Below are 9,465 nucleotides of genomic sequence, written 5' to 3' on the forward strand. Positions count from 1 at the left end.
TTGTCCGTTGTTTATTTATAAAGAAACACGACAATGTATAAAAGGCTCCATTACCTTGTATCTCACGTTATGGCTCTATAGTAGACGTTTTTGTAAAAGTAGGCTAACGATTGTGTCATAACCACAAGACTTCCTGTCTCATAGTAGAGGAGTTACCGTATAGTACAGGAGAAGCTCGCAGGCAGTTTGGACTTACATTAGCTGTTTAAGTGTAATGACTGTTAACTAGCATTGTAGTGATCAATAATTAGCCTGTGTCTATGTTATCTCCTTACATATACTTACGCTCTCCGTCTCTGTAATATTCAGAATGACTGAGATTTCTCTTGGCACAGCTACCAGAAGACTTCCAACTTTCAGACAGGTTGCTCACGTCACATCTACGTCGTCTCTCTCAGTTGGAGGCTGTGCAGTAACGCTCAGCCATCACCGGAAAAGTGCTTCTAATATCCTTCACTGGTCTCCGTCCAGAGCAACGGGATCTGTTGGTCCAGTTTATATACTGTCTGTGGTTGCACAGCGTTCGTCGTTCGACTGGTCATGACTGTTATCCAAGATGGCCGCCGAATGTAAACACGAACGCTACCGTCTTTATAAACTACTACCACTGCCTGTTAGTTTTTGTGTTATTATGTGACTTTGGTGTTAAAGGGTTAATTCGGATTCACCTAAGTCACACAATTACACTAACTAACCGATGGAGGCAGCAGCAGAGCAGCAACTCCCGTGTTCTGCGAGGTAAAATCACTGTTTTTGTCAAAGGAGTCTGGTGGCTTTGAAGAGAGCAGAGATAACGGCTTCAGTTCCCCGTCGTAAAGGGCTGTCTGACAGCAAGGTAAAGAGCTGAAAATACTCTAAATATAGCGTCCACTTAAACTGATAGATGTTTTTAGGTGCCTAAAATGTGTTTAGCTGCTGTCCCCCCCCCCCGTCCACAGTTCGTGAAATGGTCACGTTATTTAATCTATTGATTAGTGTACAAGGACACGCTTTTCTCGTTTTTTTCGTGTTGGTGAGGTCGATTTTTAAAGTAATGTATTTAAATGGGAAGCATGTTTTTGTGATCACAGCACGATTCTACGGTAGCTAGTAGTATGAAATGCCGAAAAATCCGCATAGGGAGGTTGGTTTGGGTGGTGGAGGGTCAAACAACACAGGACTTTCACCCCAGAGGCCGCGGCTCGTGTCTCGGTGTGTGACGTGTCGTTTCCCCGTTCTTCTTTTCCGAAACCCCAAAACCCAACCTCCTTAGAGACGCTTCCCATTACGTGCTGACCAGCACAAATACATCACGTTCTCAGCAACACGAAATAAACGAGATAATCGTGTCCGTGTACACGAATCAATAGATTAAAAGTAACGTGACCATTTCACGAACTGCCCGTGAGACCGTGTTGCCACAGCAGGACGTTGCTTAGCTTCCTTGTCCGTACTCCTGCCTGCTTCTCCAAACGGTTGTTGTGCCGACCGCCATCTACTGTACCGAACACGCTAAGGAGAAGTATCTCATACAAACACACTTTAAACATCCAAACTATCCCTTTAAATCAAACCTACTCAATGCAGTTTACTTATTTATAACATGACTGAAACTAGCTGTTCAACAACTACATGCAGAGGTTTAAATGTTGAGGTGTACTTGTTTTATGTGAGGAAAAGATGAAACTTGTTCCAATAGATTTATTTATTACTGAGCAACGGACACTAAATATCAAACTGTCTCGTCTCGGAGCATCGAGACATTTTGATTTCAACATACAGTGGCTTGCATAAGTTTCTTTCACAATCATCACATCCCCTTCACCATACCTAGAGATTGGCATGGGGTACTTTCCATAAAATCGTCTCTCAATGCAAATCAAACCAGCTATTAGGCTAACTGAAATACAACCATGCCAATCTCTAGGTATGGTGAAGGGGATGTGGTGAAGGGTATGTGATGATGTGGGGGGTATGGTGAAGGGTATGTGATGATGTGGGGGGTATGGTGAAGGGTATGTGATGATGGGGGGGTATGGTGAAGGGGATGTGATGATGTGGGGGGGCTATTTTAATTCCAAAGACCAAGGGAACTTTATCAGGATCATAGTATCCTGGATCCATGAAATAACTGGCCTTTCAAAATAAACATCTGCCTGCCTCTATGGGAATTTAACATAGGGGTGGACTGACTTATGCCTCCTGTATTTTAAGGAAGAACATTTATTTATTTACGATACATTATTCATTCACAAAGAACATTGGTGTCCTTAAAGGTTGGATTTTTCTGAATTTTTTTAATTAAGGCATTAAGATCAATTTCCCAAATATGTTTTTTTTTATTCCTCTTTTTAGTTAACTTTAGCGTGGGTGTAGTCACTTATGCTGCCGAACACTGTAAGAAGTAAACCGGCTAAAAAAGTTAACATGAGTTGAAAGAAAAGCTGACGGCTGGTGTAAAGCTGCTTTATTTTTTATTTTTTTTTATACCTTTACTTACACAATCTTTATGCATTGCATCTTGGGATTATACTGTATATTTTCCACCTTAAGACAAAATGATATATTAGATTAGTTTGTTTCTGGAATTAAGTGTCGAGTGTTTTTCTTTCTCTTCTTTCTCTCAGTGCTTCAAGGATCCTGCTACACAAACTGCAAAATGAATGTAGCCTATACCGTCCTATCAAAAATATGAACTCTTATTCTGTTTAGTTAAAACTTTTATACCAATGATTCCAAAAATAACTCTTCATTATTAAAAAAAAAACAAAAAAAAAACCCAAAACAAAAATCATTATGCATACAGTTTATATTTTATACATTTGGACAAAAACGTTCCTGACTGAAAAAGAAAAGTGAGACTCTGGGACGAGACGTGTGCCCTAAAAAATGAAAAAAAACAAAAGAGAGACCTGACTTCAGCAAAGCTACTTTAAACGGTGCTAACCCGGTCGCATTTAACAGGGATGACACCTTAATGCACTCTTAAATTCTGACTTTAAAGAGTATATATTAACCACTTTAACCACAGCATGTACGCGGAAATTGGCAGTTCAGATTCAGCTTAAAATAAAAAAACAATAGGATACATTTGATTATCCCTGTTGTAATTACCCGATTGAAAACCTGCACGCGACACCGTGGTGTCGGCCGTTTTAATGGTTCTAAAGTGCCTTAAAGCTGCTGTGAAAATACATGGACCTGGTCAGATGCTTTTCACTGTTTGGTAAAATACTGAGTGAGTTCCAGCTCCAAACAGCACCTGAGAGGTCTCCTGCTGAGCTCAGGGAACCAACAACGGATGGGTTGTTTAAAGCATTTGTTCAACATTTTGGGAAATCTGCCTATGGAGCTTTTTCACAGCAGACATTTTGACTTGTCATAGTAGGAAAAGCACAGCTGAAATTGATAACCTTAACGATGGCTCAGTTCCATCAAGTGTCCCAGTGAGCTATTTCAGTGAGTCAGCATGAACAACACCAGGGCCTCTCCTAAGTGGAACGCAGCCATCATTAATGGGTTTGAATACACCTGTGCTTTTCCTACTGTGACACGTCATGTCTGCCGTGAAAAAGGTCTATTAGCTTTCTTTTCCGAGAGTTAGACAAGAAAATTGATATCACTCAACAATAAGGGTTGCCAGATGGCCCGGGGCAAGTGAAACATCACGTCAGGGAAGTAAATATTATAACCGGTCGGCAGGGTTCAACCAAATGCTGCTAAAATATGCAAGTGGCTGGTAGATGTGCTTCACTCGCCAGCCATTAATCTATGTTATCTATTGAGTGGCTGGTAAAGTTTGAACATTCACTACTGAGGCATTTGGCTGGTGGACAAAAAAGTTCATTTTGATCCTTGCCGGTCAGGCAAAAAAAGTTTGGTAACACTTTACTTGAAGGTATCTACATAAGAGTGACATGACACTGTCATGAATGTGTCATAAACATTATAAACAAGTCATAAACGTTTATGACATAATGCTTCTTAGTAAGTGTCATTCGGTTTTTGTCATGGCAAGTTATGGTTAGGGTTCATATGACACTGTCGTGTGTTCATGTGTTCATGTCACATGACACTGTCATGTGTTCATGACACTGTCATGTGTCAGTGTCATGACAGTGTCATGTGTCAGTGTCATGACAGTGTCATGAACACATGACACTGTCACATGACACTGTCATGTGTCATGTGACAGTGTCATGTGTCATGTGACAGTGTCATGTGTCATGTGACAGTGTCATGTGTCATGTGACAGTGTCATGAACACATGACACTGTCATGTGTCACTCTTATGTAGATACCTTCAAGTAAAGTGTTACCCAATGTTTTTTTTTAAGTGCTGTTAAGTTCTTTACATGATTGTTTTGCATAAAACATGTCTCGTTTGCAGCTATTGTCGGTTTAGAAAGTCAAAAATAGAAAATTTTCCAACTCAAACTATGAAAAATGTATGCGGTCAAACAAGTTATAGATAGAAACTAACAAACCATTTGTGAAGCGGCCAGCAGAAATGGACTTTTGGGCAAGTGGAAAAAAAACCTTAACGGTGAACCCTCGTTTGCTAAATATGAAGCTACAGACAGGAAAGGGTTACGCCGCCAGTATACTTCTTCAGAAACTGCAAACGTTGGATAGCGTCAGGGAAAAAACATTACACCTTTAGTTCAGACCAACGGAAGCCATCCGGCGATTGGCCGCAGGGTTGGGAGTAGGATTGGGCATCGAGAACCGGTTCCTACTTGGAATTACGATTCCAGTAGAATCGTTTTTATTGAATCATGTGACCCGTTTGAACTCCACCCCTAAAGGTCGTGACACACCAACCAGACGGCCGACTAGCGGCAGAAAAGGCAGTTGGACTGATCAGTCTCCCCGAGTTGGTCAAAAATGTGCCTCCGAACACACCAAAGAGACGAGACGTAATACGTCTCCATAACAGCAGGCGGCGCTAATCTGTATTGTCGATCTCATATTGTACTAAGATAGTTCACCGAAACGTGTTTCTGAAAACATTTTAAGAGAGAAATAGGCCGTGCAGTTGCTGAATCTGTCTTCATTTCAGATCAACAAAGGTCAGTTTAAAAGATTTTCGTCAGATTTTGAGAGGCGTTAGTCACGCTCATCCCGCTCCCCGTTTCCGGGTTAGCTCTCCACCAATCAGATGGGTCATTGGAGTCCGACTGCCGGAACACACCGAACAGACTCGAGTCACCGACCTCGCCAGACTGTCTGACGGCCGATTATCGGCCCGGTGTGTCTCAGGCTTTAGGGGACTCAGAATCGATAAGATAAGGCTACATTTACATCGCTATGTTTTGGTTTTTAAAACTTCTCCCCAACTGTCCTGTCCATTAAAGGCGGAAAAGCCCAAAAAATGAATCTTCCTGTTGTGGTCTTTAACCCCTTTAATGTCCCACAAGTAGATTATATATGTCACAATTACCGTTTTCTGTCAGATCGTTTATAGATCTTGACATTTCCAACCGATTTTTCAAGGCATTTGAGAGCGCGAGAGAGAGAGAGAGAGAGAGAGAGAGAGAGAGAGAGAGAGATCCCATTGGCTGTTCTACACCCGCAGACAGCAGGAAGAGGTCTCACTCTGGCAGATATTCTGCCGTTTATTCTTGCTTTTGCTTTATGCTAAGCAAACCAGCTGCTGGCTGTAGCTTTATCTTTAACCGAAAGATCTGAGAGTGATATCAATCTTCTCTTAAAAGTCTTTGTAAAAAAAACAACTAATAGGCATTTTTCACAACATGTTAAACTATTCATTGAAAAGCTTGTACATTTATAATCGCTACTTCTAAAGAATTAAAATAAAAAAAAGGTGTGAGATGACTTTCAAAATGCCAAAAGAGCCATAAAATGTGACGTAAAGATCTCATCAGCTGTGCAAACTCTGATCTGAGACTCAAAGAACTAAAGCGGACATCGTAAAATCTCTGAAAGTGAAGAAAAATCATTGGTATTCGAGCTGGAGCTGGGAAAATACTGGTCAGCAACGGAAGAGGATGCCGTGTTACTTATGAAATAACAGCAGCTCGATCAAAAAAAGTATGAATTTTAAGACAATGAAAGCATAGCAGAAGAACCTTGGCAGAGACCAAAGGTAACAGAAATGAGAATAACAGCAAAGAGTTTCATGAAAAGGAAGCTCGAGATGGCCGATTAACACTCTTAAAGTGACAAAACTTAAATAGTCAAGACACATTCATCTTCCTGTGGCGAGTGAGCCGAGCTTCATCTGAACACCGAACACGTCACTGACGCACAACGGGCCACGTGCAAGAAACACTCGTACAAACACAGTCGTTATAAAGTGTCACGTTCGTATTTTAGATTTCTCGTGAGGTACGAATGAAATATACAAAAGGGTCTAGACCTGTCGTAAGGCTATGTTCACACTTGGCGCCTTCTTTGAGAAAGCTGGCAGCGTTTTGGTTCAAAAAAGCAGCCGAGAGCGTCCTTTGTCACTACAACAACAGCTGCTGTATCCTAGAGCGCTAGGTGGAGCGATGCTAACGTTAGACAAAACAAAGGAGCGAGCTAGCAAGAGAACAGAGAGAGAGAGCGGTGCTGCTAACGTTAAAGGAGGCACCTGGTCGTACCGTATAACTCGCTGTGCACCAACTATGGAAACCAGTCCTTCCAGAAAAATGTGGAGGTTTTTTTGTGATTGTTTTGGGCAAAAATCCTTGATTATGTGTCACGTTTTCTTAAAAAATGCGATTGCAATGCAATTTTATGCGATAAAATTGCGGGAAAACAAAACCTGCGGTGTCATCGTGTCTTCATCGCGGAGTTTGCAGCTTTTCGATGACGTTCACGTCGCGTAATTACGTCACTTCATAACATTCCCATGGCAACAGGGGAGAATGGCTGCTCTTGTGTGAAGTAAATGCAACATTTTTCAACTTTCTGCCTTCTGACTTTTTTTGCAACTAAAATGCGGGGATTATGAAAGCCCCCGCATATTTTGCGCGGAAATCGGCAATTTATGCGGCCAAAGAGCGGCGTATTTGAAAAAAATGCGCTTGACGTAGGACATTTTTTAAAGAAAAGCCTAACTTTTTACAACTTCAAAAAGATGCCATGAGCTGCAGAGAAAAAAGTCAGCGGCTTTTTTCTCTCTCTTTTTTTTCTCAGTGCTCAGGACTTTTTTGAAAACAGTTTACTCCACAGGATTATAATGTAAAACAGACGCTGGCAGCTTAAAAAAAAAAAAGACGCCAAGTGTGAACAGAGCCTAAGAGTCGTGTATAGCTGGGTAAAAATGTACTTGTTTGATTTATAATACTTTCATCTGGATGATTTTGGAGTTGAAAGGTGCAGTAGGTAAGAAACTGACCCTATGTTCCAGTAGAACTACATGAAGCAGGTAATCTCTGGCTCCACCTACAACCTGTAGTGAGATTTGCAAAAATCCACCGCTCCCTGTTCAGATGCACCAATCAGGGCCGGGGGTGTCTAACTGCGTGTCAGTCACTGCTCATACACACGCATTCATTCTCCCTTGTGGGGGGAGGGGCTTAGGAGACCGTTTTGGGCTTTAGCAGAAAGGGGGGAGGGACTGAGAAGTTGTTGATGTTCAAATCTTTTGGCTAAGTCCTGGATCGTCACAATCTTACCTACGGCACCTTCAAATTCAAATAAGATGGTCCATTTCAAGATTTTGGGCTGTTTAGCTTCCATAACATGTTTTCTTCCAGACCAGCGGAAAGAAAACATTTATTTAACTACACTTTGTCTATTCGTGTCTGTAGATTTCTCCTAAATTCCCCAAAGTTAGCATAACATAATGCCTTATTTGCATACAAATATAATTGTCTTAATGTCAGTAATCAGCTGGGGAAGTTTCACGGTGATATCCGTTAAATGTTGTTCACCTGCAGTGTCTTCAAAATGTCTGAATTTTACAATTCCATATCTTTAAAGGTTTTGTTCTTAGACTCTGAGCCAGAAATCTCCACTTCAGTCGCACTCAGACACCAAACTTTCCACTTTCATTCCTGTCGATATCCTGAAGCTTTTCTCAAAGGGCTTTGTTCAGATATCATTCACAGCCCGATTTATGCAACATTTTATTCATAAAAACATGGAGAGAATGGATTTTTTTATGGCCGTTTGTTGACAGTATTTTCTGATTTATGGAGTGTAAGAAGAGATATCCAAAATTCCCTCTTATCTGTTGTCTCTCTTATCTTATCTGTAAAAACCTTGGACTCTTACGCTTTGGCTACATTAAACGTGTAATGTATGCGGACCGTTAGCGGAGCGTACGTGCCGTGGAACGTATCCTTTAACTGGCTACGCCTGCTGCGCACACACTCCGGAGGATTGTGTGAGTCACAGGTGAGACAGGGAGCTTTTGCTTTTGGGATTCTTGTTGTTTCTTCAGTTTTTTTGGAGCCGGCACAGCGCTGTGAAACACCAATCTAATGTCAGCGGTTATCAGAGGGATATGTCAGTTACAATACTAATTTTGCTTGGATATAAAAAGGGGATTTTCAGAGAACTAATGCTGTAAATTGCACAAGGAACCCTCTAACCTGGTGCATTATTAAAAATATTAATGTTGTTGTAAAGAATTGACTTCAAAGCAGTTACATAGAGACATAAGAGAACATAGAGAAATAAGTGCTTTCTGTAGTGTCGAGGGGTTAATGCAGAGAAGTATACTTAAAGCCACACATCTGTGGAAATGGCCATGTCAGTTTCTTTTCCCTTGCCACAATTTCACCTAACTTGGGAGTGTTATTTAACATGATAAGGATTCCTTAGATTGTCCAGTTTCATTTGATACTGATAACTTTAGTCTGGCTTTAAAGCTACAGTGCGTAGTTTCTGTCTCCCCCATGAGGAATTCTAAGTAATGACAACAAAACTGTCGGCGCGTCCACATGATACAAGCCTTCCGTGATCGCGCACCACCCCCCACCCTCCTCCACACAGTTGCTAGTAGCCAAGGAGGACACGGAGGATTAAAAAAACATGATGGACTCTTCAGAAGAGGTCATTATCTTCTCTCGAGTTTCTGCGCCCGAAAGTCACCGGACGCCACAATCTTCTGAACATCATACTGAGAGATACAGAGAGAGCTGTGTGGAGCTGATAGTCTTAATTAGCTTTGTAGCAACTCATTTGGCAATGGCTTGAATATAACGGACGTTCATTAATATCAAAACGTTACGCACTAAAGCTTTAAAACGGAGCCTCTTAAAATTGTAGGAATCAATATTGAATCATTCAAATGAAGATCGACTGATTTAAACCCAGCCCTGGGCAGAAGTTTAGGAAAAGAAAACGTTCTTGCATGAGGCCCGGTGTTTTCCTGTGCCGTTTTGTCATAAACCAGCATATGAAATGAAAGTGTAGTACCTTGAGAGGAAATGAGATTTCTTTTCATCCCTGCGATGTACATTTTAAGAACTGGGCCAGCACCTGATCCCATGTATCACCTCTTTAAGTACGGAATACCGCAGTCAG

Source organism: Sander vitreus, chromosome 16 (genome assembly GCF_031162955.1).
Source record: "Sander vitreus isolate 19-12246 chromosome 16, sanVit1, whole genome shotgun sequence".
Taxonomy (NCBI): Eukaryota; Metazoa; Chordata; class Actinopteri; order Perciformes; family Percidae; genus Sander; species Sander vitreus.